Below are 7,551 nucleotides of genomic sequence, written 5' to 3'. Positions count from 1 at the left end.
TCTGGGAGTTATCCTGGTCAGGGGGCCAGGATGGGAGAAAGGTGAGACCAAAGTGGATAGAAACAATGTTATTGTGACTGAGAAGGATCAGTTCAACAGCATTAATTGCCAGGTGAACACTGAAAACTTTGAATTTTGTGGGCTGCTTCTAGTTTTGCCCTTTTTGTAAGGGACAGGGGTCTGCAGCTGTGCGCGTGTCCTGGGATGAAATTGACTTTTTCTTTGTATTTAACTTGATTCCCCTTTTCTATACATGATCTATTTATGTATTGATACCATAATAATATGTACCAATATTATGGAGTTTGAGTCAAGGTACTGGGGAAATAAATGCCCTTAGGATTCAGAGAGAATAAGAATTGTACCTTTAAAGGGTTCTCTTTTGCTTATCGGTTGTTGGGACTCTTGCCTTTCTCAAGCTATGGAAAACAAGGATATGTCATACTACAAATTAGTTTAAGAAGTGTACTAAGGATGGACATCTGCTAAGCAGACGTTAAGCTCCTTACAAATTCCACTAAGTATGTTTTCACAATGATTCATAGAATTCATAAAATCATTGAATGTCAGAGCTGGCAGCTACGTTAAAGATTTATCTAGTCCAAATCTTTCATTTGCAGATGAGGAATCTGAGGCCTAGAAGGGTGATATGATTTGACCTAGTTTATGTAACTGATTTTAGGCAGCTGTGACTGAAATCTATGGCTTCCATTTTCCATCTCCATTATAGCTCCATGCCTCTTATTACAGCTTTATACATTTAAGAGCATAATGATTATTTCTTATAAAATGATTTTGGAATTAGTAATATATGGCTAATTAGTTTTAAGGGAATTAGTTTTATATGATAGGTAATAAGTGGCTAGTAGGTAATTAAGGGCAGCTAGGTGGCACAGTGGATAGAGAGCTGGGCTTGGACTTAGGAAGACCAAAATTCAAATCTGGTCTCAGATACTTACTAACTGTGTGATCCTGGGCAAGTTATTTAACCTGTTTGCCTCAGTTTCCTCATTTGTAAAATGAGCTAGAGAAGGAAATGACAAACTGCTCCAGTATCTTTGCCAAGAAATCCAAATGAAGAGTCAGACATAACTAAAATGACTGAACAACAACAAAAAATAGGTAGTCAAACATTTATTTATATAGCACAGGAATGGCACTGACCCCCAATATTCCCCAGGTTCTTTCTTTGGGCTCAGGCTGGCCTGTTCCACCCACCTGCACCTACTTCAACCCGTTGAAGATGGTGTATGCAGAGGGCTAGCTGTGTGGCTACTATTCAAACTCTTAAGGTCCTCGGGGTAAACCTGATTGGTGTGGTATGGGGAGATGAGGGATAGGGGAGATGTATTCTTCTAGTCACTTCGGCTGAACCCCCACTTTTGTGTTTCCCATTTACACAAATCCATCACCATAACACCTTATGGTGTTGGATTGACTTATAAGCATGAAACATTTCCTAAACAATACGGCAAAAACAACATAATCATCTTTTATATTTGTAAATATAAATATAAGTAAAAAAATTACTTAATGGGAAATCAGAACAGGAATAATCCAAGAATTTACCCAATAGAAAGCAAGCATAGCAATAACAAAATATGAATCCATTCATAAATCTAAGTCACACTCTCCCACCAGTGCATAGTGTCTGTGAGAGAGAGTGAGCACAATTATAGAAACCTAGCAGAGAGGTACAAAAATAGGGAAATCCATGACTTGACTGTTACAACCCTGGACTGCATGTTTTGAAGTCACTGACCTCTTTACAAAAGTCTATGCCAAGTATCACCTGCTGGGCAAAACTGCTTTTCTACTATCTGTTCCTCCTTTCCTCATAGTTTTCCTGCTGTGCAGAGACTGATTCTCTGCTACCCTTGGATTGTTGAAATAGTGACAATCTCTTTTAGTATCCATATCTACCCTTTGGCAAGGTGTTGAGAAAGTGTCATGTTCTTTCAGTCATAAACAGTACCTTTAAGAAAGAGAACTGTCAAGCACCTCGAATATGCTCTGGGGCTCTATAGAGTTTCTCCCTCTCAAGCAGTAGAAACAGGGCCATGCAGCTTTTCAGATAACAGGAGATTAATTTTTATCCAGTCATCTCTCAAAAAAGACATGCTTCCTCTTACAGCAAAGCACATGCAAATCATGTCTTTCTTCCTCTATTTTTCTCTTGCAAGTCCAAAAGGGCAATAAAGGGCAACTCACAAGCCAATCTCTCAAAGATTTTTCTCTCCTAGGCTGTAGGTGGTGCCAGAGAACAATTTTGCCTTTCTCTGGGTCAATCAGCTTTCAGCAAAGCAATGCTTCCTTTCCAGTCAGCATGGTTCCCAGCAAAAGGACAGCAGACTCTTGTTAGCTTTATCAGCTTCTCATTCCATCTTTCGTAAGCAGCACTTTTCTTTGCCTCCTGTTTTTGACTCTTATGCTCGGTTTTTCCCCCGTGCTGTCTTCATCTGGTCATCTCCTACTCCTTCGCTCCTTTTTTTTTTTAATGATATCTTCTGATGCTTCAAATTAAGGCCTTCTCATAAGTAATCAATAAACATTTGTTAACCACACCTACTAGCTAGCAGACACAATGCTAGGTGCTAGGGATATAAAAAGAGACAAAAGACAACCCCTGCCCTCAAGGAGATTACAGTCTAATGAGGGAGACAAGATACAAACAATCTATATATAGGATAAATTGAAAATAATTAACAGAGGGAAGGCAGTAGAATGAACAGGGGTTGCCATGATCTATCTCCTCTGTTCCTCTAATTTGCTTATATAGGTGTCTATAACATTTGTCCATTTGGTGCTTAGCTTGGTATGTGGTATGAGATGCTGGTCTACACTAAGTTTCTGCCAGGCTGTTTTCCAGTTTTTCTACACTTTTAGGATTTTGGGTTTTATCACAAACTAGGCTACTTTGCTCATTTGCTTCTGGATGTTGTGTGTCTAATCTATTCCATCGATCATTTACTCTATTTCTTACCCTCTACCAAGCTGTTTTTACACTTATGGTTTTGCAAAATAGTTTGAGATCAGAAACTGCTAGTCTCTCTTCCTTCCCATGTTTTTCATTGATTCCTTGGTATTCTTGACCTTTTTGTTCCTCCAGATGAATTTTATCATTTTTTCTAGCTTTATAAAGTAGTCCTCTGGTAGTTTGATTGGTATGGTATGCAATAAGTAAATTTATTTAAGTAATATTGTAATTGTTATCATATTGGTTTGGCCTGTGCATGAGCAATTGATACTTCTAAGGTTATTTAGATCTAACTTTATTTGTTAAGAGTGCTTTATAAGAGTGTTCCTATAGTTCCTGAATGTGTCTAGGATTAGGGACTCCACTTTTTTTGTCAGGCATGATTGCAGAAGTACTTAGATAATCTTCCCCAAGTCCCCAGACAGTTACTTAACTAACAGTTTGTCATCTATGTTCTTTAAAACTTTGAAAACATCTACAGTATATGTAAATGACCTGAGGGGCAAAAATGTCTTGCTACGTTTTTAATTTAGTTAATGCCCTGCCTCCATACAGGCAGTACATCCTGTCAGTATATTTACTTGAGAGATGGTTTTCTCTAAGGTCCTCAGAATAATTTGTGTCTAGTCAGAGAAGCTGTTTCTTTCCAAGTTGATTTTTGTCATTTTTCATATATCACTGGCCCTATCAGCAACCAAATAACCACATAAAAATGATAGCGCCTTAAACTTATCACTGCATATTTCTACCCCAAAACATTGATTGAAACTTCAAGATGCCCATGATTTCATGCCCCACCAAAAAAAAATGTCAGCCCATATCTACATGAGGACATGATAATCAGCTACTTTTATTGTTAAATATTTAATTCTGGGAACCCTACTATTATCATTACTCTCCTTGTTTAGGCATACCTACATCCCTTAGAAGGAGTGTTATACATGCAACATAGGCTTAATAAATATTTGTTAAATGGATGAATTAAAAATTATTTTAGAAATTGTATTTGGAAAATGAAAAGTCTAAAATTTAAGAATTTGTTATTGCTATTTTCCTATCATCTTCATTTCCAGTAGATTCCCCTATCTATAGAGTCATCCCTTCTGTGAAGAATAAAAAAGAAAGAGAAAAAGAGAAGTTGAACAAAAGTAACCAACACGTCAACCAAATCTGATACTCTCTACAAGGACTTTAAAAGCCAGGCATATCTAATGTATTAAGAGGGTTTTCTGTTTGATCCTCGAGGTAAGAGGGAGTCACTGGAATTTATTGAATGGGGTGGGGGTGTGTAATATGATCAGACCTGCATTTTAGGAATACCAGTTTGACAGCTGAGTGGAGGATAGGTTAGAGTGAAGAGAGGTTTGAGGCAGGGAGAGCAATGGTCTCGATGTGAGGTAATAAGGGTTTGTACCAGGGTGGCTGTAGTCTTAAAGGAGAGAGGGGGGTACATTTGAGAGAGATTATGAAGGTTGAAATGATCGGACTTGACAACTGACTGCAGATGGGGGGTGAGAGAGTAAGAAGCTGAAAATGACACGTAGATTGGAAGCCTGGATAACTGGAAGGATGGTGCTGCTCTGGATGGTAACCAGGAAGTTAGGAAGAGGTTATGGTTTGAGAGGGTAAGACAATGAATTCTGTTTTGGAGATATGTACACATATGGAAATTTAAATTACTTTCTTATTATAATTCTAAATTGCTTTTCAGAATACTTGAACCAAATTCACAGTTTCAACAATAGTATTGTGTCCATTAACAGGCATATCTAATGTATTTTTGTGGTTTCCAATCCTTTTTGTTTCTTGGATCAAAATTTTCTTTTTTTCTTTGACCTTATCCTTTTTCTTCCACCTTCTTCCTCCTCTCAAAAAAGTGGATCATTTGTCTAAGAAACTGTAAAAGTTTCAAGGTGGTTAGAATAAAACAGGGACTTCTAAAAGAGCTTAACTGAGTTTCATAACCATAGAAACAAAATGAATTGTTTCTTGGTGAACACCACCCCTCTCTTTCCTTCAGCTGGGTCACCTGATTAAGTAAGTTGGAAACTGCCAGACTATTTTATTTACTCAGTTTTTTTCCTTCCTGAAGAACTTAGTGTATACTTTGTACACCTTATATATTGCAAATGTCATTCAAAATGTTAGCATTATAAGGAAAAGGTTAGGTAAAGGGTTAACCTGGGGTCCATGAACTTGGTGTATGTTTTTTTTTAATACTTTGATAAAATGTATTTCAATGTAATTGACTTTCTTTATGGTCCTACTTATTGTATTTTATGCATTTATTCTGAGAAAGGTCCATAGGTTCAACCAGACTTCCAAAGGGATCCATGAGACAAAAAAAGGTAAAGACCCTGGGATAAATGTGATCTTGGGATAATGTGATGTTGGGATCAGTTAGTCAGTCAACATTGTTTATGTGCCTTCTATGTTTCAGGCACCATACTAAGTGCTGGACGGATAAGTTTAACTTAAATTTGTCAAGTATCTTTTCATCCATTTCCAGCTTAGCATTACTGAATGGAAAAGGATCCTAGAGCTGCCTTGGAGAGAGAATGCTTGTTTGACTCTAATCAGTTGGCTTGACTAGCCAGTCAGGTGAGGGCTTTTTCTTTTTGTTTTTCTTTTTGTAAAAGTATCCACTGGGACAAGACTAGAGGGAAAGTACAAGGAAAACAACATAGCTGTACTTTATATATTTCTCAATCTTTTCAGCCTCTCAGAGGAAGGCACAGGGAAAACATTGTTGCTTTCCACTGAGAGGTGAGGTTATGTGTCCTTTCTTAACTAACAGTGAACAGAGCCAAAGTTTTGCATCTTTGGCTCCTATTCAGCACATTCTGGGGTCAACCCAAGGAAGTCAATAAAAAGGCAAAGTTTATTTTTGTCACCCCCAGTCTTCCTTGTCTGAACCCTTTGCCCTTTTGGGGATATTTTTCCCCTTTAGGTCTAAAATTCAGTGCTCTCGTACTCTTCTTATCACAACCTAATCTTAGGAAAGGGTCCTGAACAGAGGTAGTAGTAGTAAGATTTTAATACCCCCCATCTTCAAAAACGAAACAACAGCAAGTAAGAACATACAATGCCCCCTGGCCCAAACAACATATAGCCTCCGGTTTAAGCCGAAGGAATAAAGCCGTAGTTGTGAATTGTTGGGTATTGTTAGTTCATTTATTCCACAAACATTTATTATGTACGTATAATGTACGTATAAAGCAGCTAGATAGCACAGTGAATAGATCTGGGGTCAGAAAAACAGCTTCCTGAGTTCAAATCTCACCTCAAAAACTTATTAGCTATGTGGCCCTGGGCAAGTTACTTAACCCTATTTGCCTCAGTTTCTTCATCTGTAAAAATGAACTAGAGAAGGAAGTGGCAAACCACTACATTATCTTTGCCAAGAACACCTCAAATGATGTTACAGTCAGACGTGACTGAAACAACCGAACCATAATGTATGTGAGACACTATCCTAGGTGCCATCTGGCATGGATTCGCATACATTTTGCTACTGGGGAGGGAAATGACATATTTAAATAAGTAAACATAAGATATATATACAAAGGAATTGGGGAGCAGATATTGGGAAGGAAGAACTAACAACTGGGGCAAGGAGTCAGAAAAGTCATTTTGTAGGAGTTAATACTTGAAGTTCATCTTGAAAAGAAAGCTAGGGATTCCAAGAGGCAGAGGTGGAAGAGAGAGAGAGAGAGAGAGAGAGAGAGAGAGAGAGAGAGAGAGAGAGAGAGAGAGAGAGAGAGAAAGAGGGAGAGAGAGAGAGAGAGAGAGAGAGAGAGAGAGAGAGAGAGAGAGAGAGAGAGAGAGAGAAAGAGGGAGAGAGAGAGAGAGAGAGAGAGAGAGAGAGAGAGAGAGAGAGAGAGCACATTCCAGGAATGGAGGACAACCTGGGCAAAAGCCCAGAGATATTATGTCAAGTACTAGTAGCAAGAAGTAGACTACTTTGATTGAAACATAGGGTGTGATGGTGAGTAATGTGACATCATCTTGGAAAGATAGGCTGGAGTTAAATTATAAACATCTTTAAAGGGCAGATCAATGAACGTTTATTCTGGAGACAATATGGAATGGAAAGATAGGCTGTGATCAATCACTTTGAAAATATCAGTTTGCAGCTCTCTGAAAGACAGGGCTGAGTTTATACTATGGGAGGGAAAGGTCGATGCCTTTTCTACTTTAGGAACCTCATATTGATCTTGCACTGATCTTGGGTGTTCCATGTAGTATGAGACACCAGACTAGGCAAAACATTGAAGACAATTCACATAAGTGGGAAAATCATAGCAGGGGTGGGGAACCTGTGGCCTCAGGGCCCCATGTGGCCCTCTAGGTCACCAAGTGTAGCCCTGTGACTGAATTCAAACTTCATAGAACAAATCCCCTTAATAAAAGGATTTGTTCTGTAAAACTTGGACTATGTCTATGACATAGACACAAGAATTTAAAATCTTAGGGGCTCAAAAGTGGGCTGGGCAGGTTAGGCAGTCAGATGTGATGGTGTGTGGAAGCATGCCCCCATCCCAGCCCTGATACGAATGCCAGAGATAAAGAAA

This window comes from Notamacropus eugenii, chromosome 5, assembly GCF_028372415.1.
Source record: "Notamacropus eugenii isolate mMacEug1 chromosome 5, mMacEug1.pri_v2, whole genome shotgun sequence".
In the NCBI taxonomy this organism is placed as follows: Eukaryota; Metazoa; Chordata; class Mammalia; order Diprotodontia; family Macropodidae; genus Notamacropus; species Notamacropus eugenii.
Note: the sequence above shows the minus strand (reverse complement) of the source record.